This window comes from Lygodium microphyllum, chromosome 11, assembly GCF_053477565.2.
Source record: "Lygodium microphyllum isolate KBCC chromosome 11, Lygodium_microphyllum_v1.1.10, whole genome shotgun sequence".
Lineage (NCBI taxonomy): Eukaryota > Viridiplantae > Streptophyta > Polypodiopsida > Schizaeales > Lygodiaceae > Lygodium > Lygodium microphyllum.
Genome location: NC_141145.1, coordinates 73,770,749 through 73,793,012, shown reverse-complemented (window position 1 = coordinate 73,793,012; position 22,264 = coordinate 73,770,749).

Genomic DNA, 22,264 nt, shown 5'->3' with positions numbered 1-22,264 from the left:
CCAATTCACATGGCACCAAAAACTCAATCCTTTATCTAGAATAGGATCTCCTAACATGCCCAGATGTTGGGGGCCACGAAGGTCTTCAACTCCATTCTAGACCTAGCAAGGGGTGTCCAGAGCTCCAACTGACCCGCAAGCTGTCTAGGAGCGAAACATCATTCCCGTGGTTAGCCTTTTCACCACTCGACCTTTGGCCTATGAATCGAGCAGTGCTCTCTCAGGTTAATCCGCGGTGCGATCATGGAGGTGATCCACGCGTGCAATATATTCATCCTTAATTAAATCCTTTAAGAATCAAGCACAAACAAGGCATTCAGCCCTAATATCATTTTCCAAGAAAACATTCCTTTATTCCCATGGCGACTTGTCATCACAGACCCTTGCCATGCATTTATCATAAATCACAAGCACTTGGAATAATCATCCAAACAACAAAGCAACAACAAGTTGAATGTAAAAGCATTTACGATGTTGTTTGATCAATCAACAAAACCAATTGAACCAATGCAATAATAGACGATATAACATTTCCATCGTATATTTGCTCTCCCCCTTGGGATCTAAGAGCAATACTATGCAAAAATATTTCTTAACACTTCCTTCCTTCGGCTAGGGCATATGTTAAGGGTTCAAACACTTTTCATGATGTATGTTCTATAGGTCACTTACCTTGATTGATAACCCAACCCTGGATTTGGATTGGAAAAAGTTATCATTATCGCACGGAGCTCAATGTAAAATATTACACGGCGCAACGAATAGAATCTGAGAAAGAGATAGAGAGTACACAACAGAAAAAAGGAGAATCAGTAAATTCTTTAACTCCAAACAGCTGATACAAAGATGGCTCTATCCACCCGTGCGATTCCACTGTTGTGAAGCTTAGATGGCGATCTAAACAGAATATAGGTGAAGAGCTTAAGGCTAATTGGAACAATAACTCTGACTGGGTGAAAGATGAGTGATGGATGGCTGTGAAGGTGTTTATCTTTTATAGCCTGCGAAGGTTGTTAGGTCAGCCTACTGACCGACCTACCATATGAACCTCCACTAGTTGGCCAGGGAATATTCCCTTTACCATCGGGCCGAGGGTGTTGCCCTCGGACCCCCGCCAGGGGGGGCGCTGGCCCCCCTGGGACCCCCTAGCCAGGGGCCGCTTCCACGGCCCTTGGACCCCAAAATATGGGCCCCTTTTAACTCCCTTACCCCGCAACTTGATGCAATGCACCTCGAGTTGCTACCAACTTAACCACTCTGTCTAACCCAAAGATTAGACCCACAACGGTCACCTTTTTGCCATCCGGTCACATAGACCTCATCTGATATACAAGTCAAGACTCAACCAATGTCCGGGCTCACATTTGGCTTCTCCTCATAATGGGGGCCTTACAACTTTGAGCACCATGGATCATTGGTAGCACCTAATGAGGGTGGGGCATTGATCATATCTAACACTCAAGACATCTTAGTTTTAACCCTTATGATTAATTTCTTGTACTAGCTCTTAGTCAAGTCATGAGGCAACTAGAAAATTATCCTCATATATCAAACATGTTATAGGCATAACGTGTAAATACTTGATAAGATAAGTGCGAGATGATCTCAAGTAATTAGACTCCAATAGGCCTTGCGTTGAGCTAGAATCTAGTTTTTCTTAATATTTGGGCTCTTAGGCTAAGTACTTTTGAAGTATCTAAACTTTAAAATAGTACTTTCTATTCATGATTCTCAATGTCATATTCTTTTAGTAATTATGCTATTTGTAACCCTTGACTATACTTTAATCTAGCACTTGTATGCACAATCTTTTAATGTCGTTCCTTTGACGACTATGCCATTCATAACGCTTGACTAATTCTTCCTTGTAATTGCTCTACTAGCAAATAAGTCATATGTAACTAGGTGCAATTATCTTCCCTTGATATATATACTTTACAAACTCCATCTTCCGAGTAGGTGAGACGAAATTTATTCTTTCCCATGACCTATACTCGTGCAATAGTATGGGGCCTAACGTATCTCATACAAGAATCAAAGCAAGCATCTATCAATTTGAAAAGACATTACTTACGACCGGAACTGCAGTTGGATTGACAGTGATGCGTTTGCCCGAAGCCTTGTTTTGCTGGTGTTGCAGGATTGTCATCCGCACGCGACATTCTTCACTTGGAGACCATCATCCGTAGGTAGACTCAAGAGATTAAGAAGGTGGAATAGATTCAAGATAGGAGAGCGTAAGAGAAGATGATTAAGTCGAGGATCGAGATAGAGGGAATTGAGCTAATTATCTTCCTTGCAGCCTCTCGAGGTGACTCTTCTCTCTCTCTCTCTCTCTCTCTCTCTCTCTCTCTCTCAAGATCTCTTTCACGCTCTTCCTCACAATCTCTTGGAGGGGTATCCTTCTCTCTACCTCTCTCTCGCAGCCTGTCGGGGTCTCCTTATCCTTTTTTATGCCTCTCCCATACCTCATATTTATAGTGAATTAGAGAAGAGGGCTTGTGATTGAGAAGTGGAGCTCTTTGTGGAGGGGGATCTTGGAAAGATCAGTGATCTGATGCTCAGATCATAAATCTGATGGTTCCATTGGCTCCGAAAGGGGGGTAAAACCTCAAGAAACTTGGTTAGAAAGCTCTTAGTTCACTCCTTCTTCTTTTCTCTGTTCAAAGTGCTATCCACTTCCTATGTACTGTGATCACGGTGCGCACGATTTTGCAAATCCTCTCTTTATTTTTTTCTTTTTATAAAATCTCCAAACTAACTAAAATATCAGTTGTCTTTTCTTTTAAATGACATCCAGTTCTAAAAATCTCCATATATATTTTTAGGATAATATCTAACATATCTAAAATATACTAGTTTTACCCAAAATCTAATATTTTTGGACCATCCAAACTATACACATTAACCTAGTGATTAATATAACTCATAAGTCTCGTTCACGTTGTAATTTACGTGAAGGGTGGCTACGGTCCTTTTCAATCCGAGAAAAATATCAAACTTATGACTCTTGATTTTTCTAAATAAAATATTTTAAATTAAATAAAATTATTAATAATTAATGTTAGTTAGTTTTTACCTCAGTTAGTCTTTAGTTAGTAATCTTACTAACTAAAGACTAACTAACTTTCAAACTAACCAATAATTAATGTTAGTTAGTTTTTAATAATTAATGTTAGTTAGTTTTTACCTCAGTTAGTCTTTAGTTAGTAATCTTACTAACTAACTTTCAAACTAACCAACTAACTTTTATTGTGTGGAAATATTACAAAATGGATGCAAAGTTCTTCCTTTTTCTTACTCTCTAGGATTCCATGTGGATTTTATTCTATTATATCCTCTATCCTTTGATTTTAAAAGTAGCCATGTGGCAAGAAAGTTCTACTTTTATAACCACTAAGTGGCATGAAAGAGATGGACTTGGTTCACCTGCCTAGACAATGCTAAATGTAATAACTTTACCCAGTTGAAGAATCTCTTCATTAAGAGATTCTTAGAGATACGATACTCTAATAACCTCATTGTTAAGCTAATGAATGTCAGCCAAAAAGTCAAAGAGGACATATAAAACTATGTCACCCATATAAAAAGTCCCTATAAGAGGATACCTGCAGCTGAGCGATCCAATGAGAGAGTGGTCTCTAACGGTGTTCATTAACAAGATCCACAATAAAGAACTCTATAAGGCCCTTGCAAGCATCTTAAAAATGCAAAGGGATATGCTTGCAAGAGTCTTTGAGAAAGCCATATGGGTAGATAACTTACTCAGGGAGAAAAGCTCTCAGATAGTGTGGCAAGGAAGCAATGCAATTGGGAACATTGAGAGAGTGGCAACAACTAGTGAACAAGTAATCTCCAATGAATAGGAGAAAGGAAAGAGTGTTGATCAAACCCAAGCTATAGTTGACCTAAAAGCAGAGCTAGCTAGACTGCAAAAGTCAATACAAAGACCTATGTAACCCCACGTGAAATGTGTACACTATGGAGGGAATCACCTGTTATTTGAATGCCCCAATCCCAGATCAAGGTCATGTGCCAATTGTGGAAGAGTCGGGCATGATGCAATCATGCGATTGCCAAGATGGTTGCCTTACTAGTAGCCTTACAGGTAGCTGTATAATCTAAGGGTTAGACAACCATATTTTTAAAGAGGATCCTCTTTGACTCTTCCTATGACCAATGATTCAAAGCCAGCCACCTCGAGGATAGATATCAACCCTACCAAAATCCCTAGACTTGTAGCCACCCTGAGGATAGATATCAATCCTACCAAAATCCCTAGACCTCTAGCACCTATTATTACCCATCCATCGAGCAAAGCTCCAGTGCACTTTGTGGAGGAATCCCTAGAGGAAGATTCTTATTTGAACCCTTATGTCTCTTACGACAAAGAAGGAAATCCCATGTTGATGGACTATAGACCCGTGCCAGTTAGACAGAGGAAGAGGTAGAGGCTTAGAAGGATCTCAAAACTAGGAACCCATAGCATGTTGGACATGTGGTCCTCCAAGGCATATCTTGTCTTGCTGCCCTAAAAAGGAGCAATCAAATAGAAAGAAGGCTGACTTGAGGTGCCCCGAATACAAAATCACATATATGTTCACTGATTGCCCTAGGTAGAAGCTCTCCACTAGCTCGGAAATTGTGCCATCTGTGCCACTCAGGCTCTTTTGTGTTGAGTCAAGTGACAATGATGCTACACCTATTCCCCTAAAAGTCATGATACGAGCTCAAATGAAGCAAGATGGTATCTCACTACCTAGGCCTAGCAACTTGGATGCATCTTTCATAGGGAAGAAGAGTTGACGACAGAGGAAAAAGAGAAATGAGGAAAAAATAATGCTCAAGACCGAGAGTGAGACCACATTAACTAAAGGAAAGCAAGTTATGCATATTGAAGCAGAAACATCCACTCCTAAGATGAGAGAGAAACATCCACTCCTAAGATGAGAGAGAAAGGAAGTGCTAAGGTTGGAGAGTACCCTAACCTTAGCATATTGAAGCAGAAACATCCACTCCTAAGATGAGAGAGAAAGGAAGCGCTAAGGTTGGAGAGTACCCTAACCCCAACCAGCAGCTGAAGGTTGTAGATAAGGTCAAGGAGTGGATAAAAGAAGCATAGGCTCACCTTCAAGATGCCAAACCTATAGTTGAGGAAGAGATTGAGGAACTCTCAACCATGAGCCCACTAGTCTCACCCACAAATTTGAGGGTAGGAGAGACAAGGCCACCACGTGAACTACTGCATGGGAAGAATGAGAAGGCCAAGAATACACAAACAATTCGAGAACATTGGCAAGGAACCCATGAAGCTCAAGGGGGAAAGAGGGATGGTAGCTTGCTAGCCACACTCATAACAACTCCTATGACATTTTCCTTGGGAGAAGTGCTTAGACAAAACCTCACACTTTGGCAAGAATTGAAGCAATAGGTAGAACACAATAATGACCATAAGCTGCAAGACTTTCTAGACCACAATGCCATGGCACACATACCAAGCCTAACACCGAATCCCATGTCTAAATCCCCACAAATAAATACCTTTTGGGAGGGCACTAAGATGCACACAGTCTTACCTATCATTGCCTTAGGAGATACTATACGAAAGGAGATAGCAGACACGAGAGCAGGAGTTAGTGTACTTAGTCATGCAATCTTGCAAACTTGGGGAAACCCATCAGTGGAGACCGCAAGGTTCAATGTCATTCTAGCAAATGGGATGAAGGTTAGAACCTTTAGAGTCCTAAAGGACTGGCCACTAATATGGTGGGAATCCAATTCTTAGTGAACTTCATAGTTATGAAGGGAGTGGATTATGACATCTTTTAAGGGAGACCTTGGGTAAGAAATTCCGAAGTAATATAGAATTGGGGTAATGGCCTAATATTATTGGTCAATAGATAAGAAGCAGTCTGAGTGGAGATGGACACTTGGAAGACCTCACTAGTAGATTTAGATGCCATCTCTAACCCGCTGAAGGGTGACTCAAAATCACGAAAAAATTATGGACCTTTAATAAAGTACATTCCTTGCCTCAAGGATGGGAAAAATTGGATGCACGTATTGGAAACCATTGATCTCCCATTCTTGAGGGAAGAGGATGAATACATGCAATTTGTAGGGTTTTCTAGCAACCCTAAGAGTGCCATCACTTCTAAATTTCCCATAGTGCATGTGCGCATGATGGTCGGAAGCCCCATGGGCCAACCAACATCAATCACTGTCATGTCCTAGCAAACAAACTTGAACTTCGTGAAATCCTTGAGCACTTGTCAAAAAAGCTTGCAGGTAACCTAGTCGCCAACTTGAAGGCCCTTAAGGATCTTATGGAAAGAAGAGAGTGGCAATGGACCAAGGTTCTTGGGCTCTCATGACAAGTGAGGAAGCATCCAAAAGTAGGAACCTTGCAAGCAACCTACAACCCTAGTTTGAAAATTGTGAGGACGAGTACAAGGACTATTGTTCCACTAGTAAGGAGAGTAAGGAGGAAGTACAGAACATAGAATATGATATGGAAGGAAGATTAATTGAGTAGATTAGAGTGGACACTAAACCCCAAGATAAATATGTTTTGAATGAGCAAAGGAGTTGTCAAGGTAGATTGCGATCGAGCTTGGCTAGAATGTCTTGAGGTGGTAGATCACAAGCAAGTATGACTATCTTATCCTTGCACCCCATCGCTATTTGGAGTTGACACAACTTTAGAGTTGTGAGTATAAGGGGAAAAAACTTCTTCCAACTGAGTAGGGCGAGTACAATACTAAGTTAGAGACAAGCTCCAATAGTGACCTTGAGATACCTCAACCACCTAGGACACCCAACACACCAAGGGGGACCTTCTAGTCCACCTAAGGCATAGGAGGCTAAAGGATGAAAAAAGGAAATAGTCAAAGTCGACAGAAGTTGAACGGTAGAAGAAACCCCAAGACCTACCCAAGCACTTTATGAGGTATAAAAAGGGTGATAGAATAGTGGTGTTGATAGGAGCCAAACGGAAAGGGCAAGCAAGTGAACCCATTGAAAGACAAGCGAAGGTTAAGGAGGTCAACTTTGCAAGAGGAGAGGACAAGCCTCAACCTGCATACATAGCAGACGACTTGATTGAGAAGGAAGATCATGATCCCATGAATCTTCTAAGGGAGTTCACTGATGTGTTTGCATGGTCTTTAGATGACTAAAGGGAATAGATCCAACTATTGTGACTCATAACATTCCCATGACCCCCGATGCAATAAGCAATGACCATATGCAATGAATCCTAAGCATACACATGCCATGAAGGAGGAGATTGATAAGCTATTGAAGGCAGGATTCATTTACGAGATAGAGCATACAGATTGGGTGTCACCCATAGTCATAGTCATGAAAAAGAATGGGAGGATTCGAGTGTGCGTAAACTATAAGAAGGTCAATGCAGCCACCAAATGAGACAATTAATAGCTACCATACATAGAACATATGCTAGAGAGGGTGGTAGAAAAGGAAGGCTACAAATTTTTGGATGGCTTCTTAGGCTATAACCAAGTGCAAGTCCATCTAGACGACAAGCACAAGATAGCATTCGCCACCAAATGGGGAGTATTTGCCTACATAGTCATGCCATTTGCACTATAACTAATGCTCTCGCTACCTTTCAATGCCTCGTGTGCTATTTTCAAGGACATGCTTAGAAAATGGTTGGAATTCTTTGTCGATGACCTATGCATCCATGCCAACTGGGAAGACCACTTGGAAAAACTACAAATAGTCTTTGAATGGTATTGGCAATATAGTTTCTCATTGAACCCCTTAAAGTGCCAGTTTTAGGTGAAGCATGGTTGCATCTTAGGGCACATCATGTTAAAGAATGGGACAACCACTAACTTTTCTAAACTCAAGGTCATTATAGACCTTCCCCCTCTGACTAACTTCAAGGGAGTTCAATGTTTCTTAGGCCACACAAGATACTACCAACGGTTTATATTGAACTATTGAGAGCGGAGTTTTGAACCTGGAATGTGCCTAAAATTTGCCAAAAAATCCGAAATTTAGTGGAAAAATCTTTACATGTTGCAATCCTATCAATTCTTTCATTACCATCACATAAACCTTCATGAATAGGTCCTAAGAGCACCTCCAATTTTAATTTCTTCTCCAAAACAAGATTTTCATATAACCAAATGTTGCACCTTCAGTGTTGTTGTCCTTCAGCAATGTCATAATCAGCTAAGAAGTAGTCTTTTGGAAATGCCAAAATGATTTTTCATGCCAAGTACAAGGAATGATTTTTTGAAATAGTTGTTTCCTAATACAAAAGCATTGCCTCAGCGAAGGGCAACGATAGGATCAGGGAAGAAGGAGAATTTTCCGGTTATTGTCTATTGCATAGGCTGCAATGAAGCCTCCAAATGCTCCAGAGACACGACCTAGGCACATTCCAATAACAAAGAGAAACATGAATAACCTGACACTTACTCAACATGAACAATGGTAGCCTGCTCCTCTTCACACAAATCCTATCTCTTCAATCTTCAGGTCTTCTTCACTTTGTTAAGCTACAGAGAGCCCATCCAAGATGGCTATGATACCATGTTGAGAGACAGAGAGAAGGGTTGGAGATAACAGAGAAGAGTCGTATGCACTCATCTCTCTCCTTCATATTATTCCATAACACATATATCTAAAGTGAATACAATACTCTAAGGTCTACAAACCATTCACACATAGCCTAAAGTCGGTGACTTATTTAATGTCGCACACTTGATGATATAGCTAGACACAACTAAGACACTATTAGTCACACAAAAGAGGTTGAAGTCTTAACAATTGATCCCTCTCTTGTGATAGGCATGCAACAATAGCCTATCTGGTACCATGTTTAGACACTAATCTCCATAGTCCTTGTTGTGCATGATGTACTTATCGGCTATGCATTATTCGAAAAAATTTGAGTGTGTGAAGTTGTGGAAGCTAAAGAATCTTCACTAGAAGAAGAGGACAATGAAAAATAGTTGAACCTACTTTAGTTGCACACTTAGATAGTTAGGTAAAGAATCAATAGATTTCATCAAACTGAAGCATAGTAGAATTTGTATGAATGGATGCTTGAAGAAAAGAGAAAAAATAGAGTAGAGAATGTTGTTGAGAAGGCACAAGTAGATAGAGACAAGGCACTACTAAAAAATTATATTAGAGAAAATCAGTCTCTAAGTAGTTAATGCCTACAAGTTGTTGCTACTATGTTGATTGGGACAAGTGTCTTGCTTGTTGCTCTTGGTACAATCATCACTGTAGTAGTTTGGTCCAACATTGCCTTGCCATTCTCATCATTTGCACTCTTAGTTTGTTGTAAGGGTGCGTGAACTAACATCTGTGGTGGAAAAGTAGCTGCTTCAGGCATGACCATATCAACTAGAAATTTAACATGGTCAAGAGTAGGCCATCTAATAAACAACATGACCATCACTCCTTCCAAAATCATTCATTGGATTTGATGATGCTACATTTAGCTAGAATCAAGGAGATAGATGCAATTAAGAAGACTTCCACCTTTTGAAGCCTACCATCACATGTGAGGATCTCAAGAATTAAAAGTCTTGGATACTAGGCAGGTCGCATCACAAACTTGTCATTAGTCTTTGAAATCATTGTCCAAATTCCGCGACCTTGCTATATATTCTTATGGCTTTTGTTTTGGATGACATTGACTTTCAAAGTGATGAGCTAGCATTTTCAATTCCACAAATCTTAGCATTTGGGCACACAATAGTGTAGCATGTCTTGCCAGCTTTTTGCACCCTTCTTATAGGGTTCTTTAAACTTTGCAATCCTACTTGAACTATGACCCACCCATAATTAATCTAAAGGAGATTGGAGGAGTTGCAGAACACTTAGCTCAGTTGTAAGGAACTGTAAAAGACACAAAGCTACTCTAGCTACATTGATTTACATGTAGCTAAACAACAAAACAATGTGGTCAGTGATTCATGTTTGGGACACTCTTTACTTCATTTCTTTGAGATTGGATCTCGAGGCCCGCTTACTAGTCTACGGGCGGAAACTTGGAATAGCGATCCCTGAGGATTGCTGGAATTGCCTTCGAGAGGATTATGGAATTGCCTTCGGGCGGATTATGGAATAGCCTTCGGACTGGATTGTATGATGTATTCCAAAGACTAATAAATAAGATCAATTGTTGAAAAGGAACTTTTTTTACATTGTTTTTCTATGTCAGAGCTTAAGTTACGTGAAGGAACCGGTGATTAATTGGCTAATTAAGGAAGCTATTTTTGCTTGTCAAACTAAATGTTGTAGGTAATTAGATAACTAAAGCAACCTGAGGAAAGTGCAGTGGATGTGACCATGGGTCCGTCCTACGGAAGGGTGATCCCGGTTGGCCAGGAACTTTTCTCTGTTTAGCCCAAATCTGGGAGGAAAAGTGGTATCATCCGATAGCTTTTGCTAGTTGAAAATTGGGCATATCATAAATTAACTACACCTACATCGAGAAGTTATGCCTTGCGATAGTCTTTGCGACTAAAAAATTCAGGTATTACATCCTCTATGAGAAGGTAGTTTTCTATACGAAGGCAGAAGGGCTTAGATTGCTTATGAATAAGCTACAACCACCTGATCTTTTGGCAAAGTGGTTAATCACTTTGCAAGAGTTCGATTATGAGATTAAGAGTAAGCCACTGAGGTTGTAGGGTATTGTGGAATGCCTTGTGGATTTCGGGGAGCCGAAAGAGACTTTGGCTGAAGGAAGTGATATCGAAGAAATGTTTAAAATTGATACAGCTTCTATCCCATCTTGGTATGCTGCTATCACACATTATCTATCAACGGGAGAGACTGGAGCTAGTTTATCAAAATTAGAAAAGAGAAAAATCAGACAACAAGCTTTGACTCTGCGTGTGGAGGGCACTTCGCTGGACTGTTGACGGCACAGAAAGCTTTAAGAGCTGGATATTGGTGGCCATCCATCTTCCAAGATTCCTTTGCGTATGTTAAGAGATGTGATACCTGTCAAAGACATGACAACAGAGAGAATAGGAAATGCGCACTTATGCCTATCATGGCTATCCTTTCATTTGAAAAGTGGGGCATTGATTTTGTGGGTCCTATCACCCTGTCATCTACTACCCAGAAGAGGTACATTATAGTAGCCCACTGATTATTTTATAAAATGGTTAGAAGCGCGGGTGATGAGGCAGGACAATGCAAAAGAGACTGCAAGTTTCCTCTTAGAGCAGATTATCTACCGTTTCGGTTCGCCGAAGGAACTAGTGTCGGACTGTGGAACCCACTTTTTGAATAAAGTAGTCAAAAGCCTGACTGAAACTTGGCAAATCAAGCATAACAAAACGACCCCCTATAATCTGCAAGCCACAAGTCGAAAGTACTAATAAGCAGCTTGTGGGTATCTTTTCTAAAATAGTCTTGGAGAAGAAACGAGACTAGGACAGGAAGTTGTATGTGGCAGTATGGGCGTACAATACAACATTCAAGCGAGCTACCAGCCATACTCCATTTAAATTAGTTTATGGGGAAGAGTGTGTGTTACCCCTTGAAATCGAATTGCCAACCATACGGTTTGCAATTAACTACTCTTTGGGAGACGAGGATGCACTCTTTGAACGTTTCACGACCATAGCCCACCTGGATGAGCTGAAATTGCAGAGCTTATTACACCAGGAGATAGCTAAACGTCGGATGAAGCAGTTGCACGACCTTAAAGCAAAGAAGCACCTTTAAAAAAGAGCAATTAGTTCTGTACTACGATGGGCGTAGGGAGCTGTTTCCAGGGAAGCTGGAACCTAGATGGGATGGCCCATACAAGATTCTCAGGATAGGGAAAAATAGGTCTACGGCTCTACTAGCTGATCTGCAGGGAGTAGAATTTAAAAATAAGGTTAATCTTAATAAGATTAAACCTTATTATTTCTAAGTATGCTAACACGGAAAAATGCATTGCAGGTCCATACCGGGGTTGATTTGGGACCTGCAAAAGAGCTTCAAGCTGGTTGATGGGGCAGTTAATTCCTTATTTAGAGCACCCATATCTGGAGTAGAGATACCATCATGGGAAACTTATCTGGTGGAGCAAAGGATACAAAGTGATTGAGCAAGAAGACAGAACCTTTGTGTGGGAGATCAAAGTCTTCTGCCACCATCAGTGCTTACGAATGTTGACAAGAATCGCTGTTGAGTTTAATGAAGAAGGTGGGATGGAGCCATCAGTTCATCCTCTAAACATGCTAAATTTTGACTATCATAATTACGAATAGAGGATTTCGTGATGGCAGGCTGTGTAAACCCATTATGGACGTACACATTATATTTTGACGGAGCGTCCAGGGGCCTTAATAAAAAAGGGAGTGTTGGAGTAGTAATCCGAGATCCCCGACGTTTACAATGAAGTTAGCTGCTTATCTCGGGGTGATGGGACCTGAAATGGGCCGGCACTGGCTATAGCACTAGCCGGACCTCATGCTCATGACACGCAAACACCCTCACGGCCTCGCGGACCAGGAGCGTCAATCTAATACTGAAGGACAAACTGTCTTAAAGAGTAATTCATGTGTTTATAGTTTATAGTCCAACATTTCCCTTAAACTCCTCGGAGGGAGAACCCTTGTACATTGGCAATGCCACAAACACACACACATAGGAGGCACTCCACCGACTAATAGTCGGAGCCCCACTGCAGCTCTCCTACATCGTAGGGATTGGCCCTTTGATGCACTGCTAGACATATAACACATACGAGCACAAACTCCTCCCAAGGTACCGATATTTTACGTTCCAGGATGTACCATTCCTCACTACGATTTTCCCTTAGGACCCAACGACTAACATACAGCTTAGAATATCCTCTCACGCTCATCGTTGGTCACAACCTAAGAAAGACAGGTGCCATGCATCTAGGAGGTTTTTCTGATACCTTTTAATTATTATGCTTAATGCAAGTCATGTATGGCTATGTGCTCAGACAAAAGAAAAATCAGCATCGTGCATCGTGCATAAAACATTCTTTCCATGAATTTCACTAATGTGTGCTACATTGAAAGGAGGCACCGAGCCATGTGCTCATGCTACCATCCTCTTTATTTAAACCGGTTCCTATATGCCAAGTGTAATGCATAAATCAAATCTTTTCTTATCTTTCAATGTTTCAGCCCCTTTTCATCCAAGTCTTAGCATTTTGCATCATTGATCAGTTAGATAGGGTTTCTATGCATTTTTCCCTTTTAAAAGAACGATAGATACACACAAAACATAGAAATGGGGACAAACCGAGGCCAACCTCGTGCTTTGCTATCGTTATACATTGCACAAACATAGATATAATTTTTCCTAATTTTCCTTAGCCCATTTTCCATTTTTACCTAATTTAAAATCCATTTTTTCCATTTTTGGGAATTTTTCTCTATTTTTCTTTAATAAATAATGATTGAAAATGAAAATTAATTGTGGGTTGTGGCCCTTAGGTTCATTGACAGCAAAAACTCAGATTTAGTTGGTGTGACATATTATTTTTTCTCATTTATATAGCAAAAACCCCAATTTTATCCTTAAAACGCGTGTTTTCATGTATTTTAACACTAATTCCGGCCATGTAGCCTTATATTTTCTGATTTTTTGAGCATAAACTGATCAAACTCATGGAAAAAAAATTTCATAAAGAACTTTCATCCCATATGAACAAGATTTCATAAAGCAAATAGCATAAAAAGATCATTTTCCTTCATAAAAATAGCATTACCGCTTATTTTCAGGTCTCGGTTTCTTGGTCTTGATTACAAGACTGATTTTCAGTATACATTTAATGCTTAACATCTTCAAGAACAACACTCTTCATGTCTTCATCCATTCGGAAGCAATCCGGTCTCATCCGGACAAGCTTTCCTCCATCATTCTTCATTGTCTTCTTCCACACAAGAACAACCCCTTAAGGGAGAGAGAGGGAGGAGAGAGAAATACTAAAATCAGAGATCTCCATCCAGGCCACCATTTGATGGGTGAGAGGCGGCGATAGAGTCAGCATCCAGGAGGGAATCAAGCCCCATAATCATTTGTATGGGTTGTATTGAGGCAGGATGATCCATCTCCCAACAATGGGGCGCAATTTTTGGTGCCATTCTGACATCTCCTTCCTCACGTTTTCTTCATTCTCAAAATGTCCACGATTTGGTGTTTCATAAAATGCTACATGCCCCCCTCCAAAGGTCATGACCACTTGCCAAACTTTGGTCCACCTTTTCAAATCTAGCCCATTTGTTGGCCAGTTCCCCGTCCCGTGTTTGTCCAAATCGAGTGCTGTAAATTTCTGCGCATCCGGCTTGACATCCCGCATTGGCCGTAACTCCTGACAACTTGCCCGGCGGTCTGAAAAAGTATCAAAAATCAACAAGTGTCGCTCGGGCACCTTTAAAGCACTTGACGCTTAAAATCGTCCTAGCTGGAGCCGCTGCCTTCGATGTTGAATATTTTTCCCTTGATATTCGTAATTTTTAGCTATTTTCAAGCACTTCTTGGCATCAAAACTCCGCTCTCATTGGCGACCATGGGATAGGGCGACTCAGCCCGTCGAATCCCACAATAGATCTGCACAAAACAACCAAAGGAAGCATCAAGCTGATACAAAATAGATACATACTAAACAAAGCACAGTGCTCACCCTACCCCCTGACAAAACCAAGGCATGACATCCACAAGGAGTAGGCCTAGCATAATCTCATAAAAGGTCTGAAGCTAGTCACTAACCAACTACTCCAACACGGCCAAACTAAAAAGAACTATCAAAGAGGTTGCCCTAAGTGGTGGTCTGAACTACCTACCTAACTAAGGACAACACAACCAGGAACTCCTACTAGGAGAGGAATCCTATAGCCTGATCAAGAAGTATTTTTCTTTCAGTACATTTCTTCTTTTAGGGTTTCTATTTTCCATATTCAAGCATGTAAAAAGGAGGGAGCTGAGCGTAGTGACCCAAGGAGAACAAGGCATCGGCCTCAGGACCTGTCTCGGTACCCAAGAACCTACCAAGCCCTCGCAAGGCGACACTTAATCCTTTTCTGACGCTCACTTTTATTTTCGCTCCAACCTTCCTTGATTTCTTCTTTTCTAGCAAGATGCCACCCCTAGGAAGACAAGGCATTGGCCTCGGGTCTGACTTGTCCCCAGGAACCTACCAAGCCGCCGCAAGGCGATGATCAACTGCTTATAAATTTTCCTTTCTTTTCTTTTCTATGATAGGGGTTAGAACCCCTTTGTATACACCTTTGTATATACTTATTGTCTTTAAGATATTCAAGGTTTCTTTCCTCTTTATCAATCATCATTTTCTTCTTCAGCAGGCTTCTCTATAACTGCCTCACAACTAAGCAAGAACTCCTAGAATGGCTGCCTAGCAGGCTAGCAGAATAGGGTCACTAGGACCCCCTTCTAAAACATGTCTTTGATGCCTCGCAATGTCTTTACAGGAGGCAATGACTACTCAAACCTCCCTCAGACATACTTAACCTAAACCTGGGACTTCATGCCTTGGATGTCGGTCACCAACAAGAAAAGAAAAATCCCTTACAAGCACACAACCACATATAGCACAACAACCACAGTACTCATAAAGGAGAGATATCACCTGGATAGGGCCACGAGAAGCTTCCACGCAACAAAAGGCTCCTTCGAAGCTCTTCTTCGAACCTGTCTACTAAAACAAGAAACCATTAACCGCACCTGCACTAAACAGACAACTGGCCCTCTTGGCCTAACGAAATAAAACATTCAAAACCTTGCAACACTGGCCCTTTTGGCCTAACAAAATCAAACAGAATAGCACCTACACATTCCTTCCTGAAAGAATCTAGATATACAATAATAGGCTCCTTCCCAAGGAGGAAAACACAGGGCTCGTAGCCCTAAACTAAATGCATAAGGTTATCCCCTATCCCTCCTGCATATATAACAAGAGGTGTACACATAACATGTTGTCTAATCAACCTATGGGTCCAAGATAACAACGGTAGATTGGTCTCGGCTATTCTTTGCATCACCCATATCAACCATCATCTGCCATATATTGCATGTTCTGATAACATTCCCCACAAGCGACCGGGTCCTGTTTCATCATTGATCACAATATCCAAACTAGGACCACAATTGAAGAAGAGGTCTTTCTCATAAGCAAGATTTGCCAAAGAATCCACAAACTGATTCCAGTAACGTGGAATCAGCTGAAAAGACACTCTCTCAAACTCTTCAAGTAGGGTCATAGCAGTCTAATGATACATACAAAGAATGGGATTCCGCACCATGTATGTCCCATCTAGCTGATTCAGGATCAACTAGGAATCCCCTTTTACTAACAATTGACGCATACCACCTTGTTTGGCAATATGCAGTCCCATAATCAAGGCTTTATACTCTGCCATATTGTTAGTGAATCCTACCCCGAGATAAGTAGCTAACTTTATCGTAACTCTTCGTCGGGGATCTCGGATTACTACTCCAACACTCCCTTTTTTATTAGGGCCCCTGGACGCTCCGTCAAAATATAATATGTACGTCCACAATGGGTTTACATAGCCGGCCATCACGAACTCCTCTATTCATAATTATGGTAATCAAAGTTTAGCATGTTGAGAGGATGAACTGACGGCTCCATCCCACCTCCTTCATTGAACTCAACAGGGATACTTGTCAATAGTCATAAGCAGTGATGGAAAAAGACTTGAATCTCCCACACAAAGGTTCCGTCTTCTTGCTCAATCACTTTGTATCCTTTGCTCCACTAGATGAGTTTCCCCTGATGGTATCTTTGCTCCAGATATGGGTGCTCCAGATAAGGAATTAACCGCCCCATCAACCGGCTTTAAAGCTCTTTTGCAGGTCTCAAATCATCCCTAGCGTGGACCTGCAATGCATTTCTTTTGTATTAGCATACTTAGAAATAATAAGGTTTAATCTTATTAAGATTAACCTTATTTTTAAACCCTGCTCCCTGTAGATAAGCTAATAGGGCCGTAGACCTATTTTTCCCTAACCTAACAATCTTGTAGGAGCCATTCCATTTAGGTTCCAGCTTCCCTGGAAACAACTCCCTATGCGCATTATAATAGAGGACTAATTGCCATTTTTTAAAGGTATATTTCTTCACCCTAAGGTCATGCAACTGCTTCATCCGATGTTTAGCCACCTCCTGGTGTAATCAACTTTGCAACTTCAGCTCATCCAGGTGGGCTAAGGTCGTGAAACGTTCAAAAAGGGAATCCTCATCTCCCAAAGAGTGGTTAATTGCAAACCGTATGGTTGGCAAATTCAATTTCAAGGGGTAACACACACTGTTCCCCATAAACCAATTTAAATGGAGTATGGCCCGTAGCTCGCTTAAACATTGTATTGTATGCCCATACTGCCACATACAACTTCCTATCCCAGTCTCGTTTCTTCTCAAAGACTATTTTAGACAAGATACCCACAAGCTGCTTATTAGTACTTTCAACTTGTATGTTTGCTTGCAAATTATAAGGAGTCGTTTTATTATGCTTGATTTTCCAAGCCTCGGTCAAGCTTTTGATCACTTTGTTCAGAAAATGGGTTTTACGGTCCGACACTAATTCTTTCGGTGGACCGAAACGGCAGATAATCTGCTCTAAAAGGAAACTTGTAGTCTCTTTTGCATTGTCCTGCCTCGTCGCCCGCGCTTCTGACCATCTTGTAAAATAATTAGTGGCTACTATAATGTACCTCTTCTGAGTAGTAGACGACGGGGTAATAGGACCCACAAAATCAATGCCCCACTTCTCAAATGGAAGGATAGCCATGATAGGCGTAAGTGGACGTATCCTATTCTCTCTACTGTCATGTCTTTGACAGGTATCACATCTCTTAACATACTCAAAGGAATCTTGGAAGATGCACAGCCACCAATATCCAGCTCTTAAAGCTTTCTGCGCCGTCAACCGTCCTGCGAAGTGCCCTCCACATGCAGAGTCATGGCACTCTTCCAAGATAAAAGGAACCTCATCAGGCATCACACATCGGCGATAGATATCATCAACACCCTGCCGATATAGTATCACTGCGATCAAGGGAAACTTCAATGCCTGTTGTTTGATTTTCCTCTTTTCAGACTTTGACAAACCAGCTCCAATCTCTCCTGTTGATAAATAATGCGTAATAGCAGCATACCAAGATGGAATAGAAGCTGTATCAATTTTAAAATTTCTTCAATATCACTTCCTTCAGCCAAAATCTCTTTCGGCTCCCCAAAATCCACAAGGCATTCCACAATACCCTGCAACCTCGGTGGCTTACTCTTAATCTCATAATCGAACTCCTGTAAAGTGATTAACCACTTTGCCAAACGATCAGGTGGCTGCAGCTTATCCATAAGCAATCTAAGCCCTTCCGCCTTTGTATAGAACACTACCTTTTCATAGAGGATGTAGTGCCTGAATTTCTTAGTCCCAAAGACCATCGCAAGACACAACTTCTCCATGTAGGTATAATTGATCTCTGAAATGCCCAATTTTTGACTAGCAAAAGCTATCGGATGATACCACTTTTCCTCTTAGATTTGGGCTAAACAGCAACAGCTGATACTATGCATAGTGGCTGTATAGTATTGGCCACCTCTTTCAGGGGCATATTTTGCTCGGAAAGCTGCATAGAATTGATCTATGGTGGTTATGGTTCCAGACTCTATGTTGTGATACCATACCGCAGCCCTTCCTTTTAACATCATATTGAAGAACATCATGAGATGTCCCTCGTCTTGGATGCGATAATTGAACATCAATCTTTGGAATTCACAAATGTGAAATTCTGCATCCTCTTCCGCTAACCCATTAAAAATGGGCAAGGGAACTCCTAAGGCTGGTAAATCCGGCGTCCCTGCAAGAATTGCAATAGGCTGTGCCATGGTGACAATCAGATTAGCAGTAGGAGCTTGAACGGGTGAATTCACCCCCCCACTTGAAGTGGGTAGACTTGGTGGAGGAGGGGAAGAACTTACGCTTCCTCCTGCACCTAACAGACTATGTGGAGTAGTTGGGTGACTAAGACCACTACTTCTTATACGTACTGGGCTACTCCTTTGAGGAGAATAATGTTAGAAATCAAGCTCAAAGTGAGTGTGTCTTCATCTATGACCGACATCTATGACAGCTAGTGTGTACAGCTGTCTACATGTGACTACATTAAATAAGTCGGGTTAGTAATCAGTTAGTGACCTGACTAGAGTTAGTCCGTCTAGTCTACATTTACACTAGGTCACTTTATCTTGTTGAGTGTGTGCTTTTTAGTTTAGTGTGTGGAACATGAAGAAATGAGCTTGAGAGCCTGAAGGCTCATGGATATGGTGTTTTTCCATGTCTCTCTCTCCTCTTTGAACATGGTATCAGAGCCTTACTTGGTGGACCTCTTGGAGCAAGAGGGAGTGAAGATGATATACAGTTGAAGACTTGTGTCATTTTCTCAAACAGGCTGAATGCCATTGTAAGCTAAAGGTATGCATTGAGTGATTACCTACTCTATGGGTCAAGCTGCAGGTTGTGGCTTGTTCAGAGCCTTGTGAAGGGTGTATTGAGCACTAGTGTGTGCTCCATCAGCATCAAACTCAGCAAATAGAGCTGCTGGAGCAGAGGACAGGTCTGCGTGAACTGCGCCTGTTTCCTGCTCTCAGTTGTTGGGCTGCACTTCATCAAATGCTGGTGCATTTGGTCATCAAATGCTTGGTTATGATAGGTATGAAGTGTTTTAAGATGGAAAGAGGCAAATGCTTGACCTTAAGCTCTGACATGAGCTGAGATCAGAGTGGGCAGATCTGGAAAAAAGGGTAGCATTGCTATATACACAGTATACATGGTACATGCAACACATTGAAGAGCTTTGGAAGCTCTCTGACAAGCCCAGAAGCACTCTTGGAGCATAAATATATGCTGGAGATCATATCTACTTGTTGTGATCCATTGCAAGCTGATTTTTGTAATTGAAATACTCAGATCTGGAGCATTTCAGACAGGCTGAAAGCTGTCATTTAATATGGACAGCAAGCATTTGCTCCTTACTGAAGCATAGTGTGATATTTGGTGACATCTATGAGATGTATGTACTGACATGTGTATGTCAGAATGTTGATGGGTTGAGAAAAGCATTAAGTGCTACTGAATGCTGAAATTTTTGGAGCTGAAGCAAACGCAATCTTGTCTTGTTGGCTGAGTACAAATTGCAGAAGTAATGTATGACTTTGCTCATTAGAGACAGACAATCTATGGTCACTACATAATCATGCATTGACCTTGTCATACTGGAGCAAATGGATGATTTGGATTGAAGACACTTTGAAGTGGTTTGGAGCTTGTTATGCTGAATTCTGGTTGACTGCAACCTACAACTGAATTTGTTGACACTTGTATGTGCTTGTTATGATTACCACTTAGTTTTGAACTTGAAATTACTGCTGGTTACTCACAGTTTACAGTTTTCAGACTGCATGTATGTACCCTGGCAGTGAGCTTAAGCTGAAGCAAACACATAGCTTATGTATTGACAGTTACATCTACAGTTGAGACCACTTGTTTGTGGGTTGTTTTGGGGTGTCAGTGGGCTGAAATACCCTGGTTTTTTTCTGCAATTTAGTGTAGAAAACTGTCATAAACTGTTACGGACTAAACTTAGTCAGTCATACTTATTGGAGTGTAGGGAGTGACGCACTTGATATATAGTCTATTGCATCATGGCTAATGCACATGGGACTGACAATATCACTCAGATAGTTGGAGAGAAGTTGGATAATAAGAACTTTGCATTATGGAAATTCAGAATGAAAAACTTTTTGGTTGGCAGAGGTTATTGGGATTTATGTACAGGAGATGAAGTTGCTCCTGAGTTGCCTGCACACAATCCAACAAATGAACAGAAAAGAGCCTACAGGCTATGGAATGAAAGAGCATGCAAGGTGCTACATTGGTTTTCCTTATGTATATCTGATGCTATGGTAATTCAAATCACTGGATGTGAGACTCCAAAGGATGCTTGGGACATACTGATGAAAAATTATGGAACCATGACACATGCAAGAAAGATCCAGTTGAAACAGCAATTCAACAACATGTCTAGGAATGGCAAGAGCATCTAGACGTATACCATGGAGATTAAGACCATAGCTGATCAACTTGCTACTATTGGCTCAAGTGTATCAGAAGATGATATGATAGTTGTTGCCATGAATGGCTTAGGCAAAGAGTACAAAGCTTTTGACACTTCCATTTCTGTCAAAGAAGAGCCCCCTAGCTGGGAAGAGCTAGTTGCTTTGTTGCTGCATGAGGAAGTCAAACTTGGTTTGAATATAGGTTCTAGTGCATCTCAGAGTAGAGACACTGTGTTATACTCTAGCCAGCGTGACAGAGGATCTAGAGGTCGTGGTTCATTTCAAGGTCGTGGTGACACTCGTAATACTTATGGATAGCAACAGCAACAGAGTAATTGGCATGGTGCAAATACACAAGGCCAGCGTGGATCTGGTGGGTTTAGAGGCAGGGGAGATCACCTTGAGGTAGAGATGGTGGATCTAGTTCATGGCAGTCGTCTGATCAGTCCAACAGGGACAAGGACTGCCATTATTGTGGCCGGTATGGGCATATTGCAAAGGATTGTTATAAGAAGCAGGGAGATATGAAGGAAAAGGGCAGACATCATGGGCACTATGCATCTTTCAGTGGTGCTCATGATGAGCTAGTTGATAGACTCTTTGCCATGCAGCATGTATTTAAAAATGCATCGAGACATGATAGAGATGACAGATGGTACATTGACTCTGGAGCATCAAACCACATGACCCCGCATGGAGAGTGGTTTGATGAGATGGTTGCAGGTACACATGGTCATGTATGTACTGGGGATGACACCCAACATGACATAAAGCATAAAGGGATTGTTCCTCTTATGATGCCTGATGGCAAGAAGAAATGCCTGCATGATGTATTACATGTACCAACCATAACAAAGAATCTGTTGTCTGTGGGTCAAATGGCAGAACAGAATTTGCAAGTGAGGTTCAACAAAGATGGGTGTTTCATTGAGGAGTATGGAAATGGCTGCAAGTTAATTGCCAAGGGCAGACGGGATGGCAGGATGTTTACATTGGATGCGACTATTCCAGGACTCAAGGCAGCCATGTTTGCACATGATGAGAGTGCCATTCAGGATATAGAGATTTGGCACAAGCGGATTGGACATGTCAATGTACAAAAGCTGAAATCCATGCAGCAGAAAGAAGTAG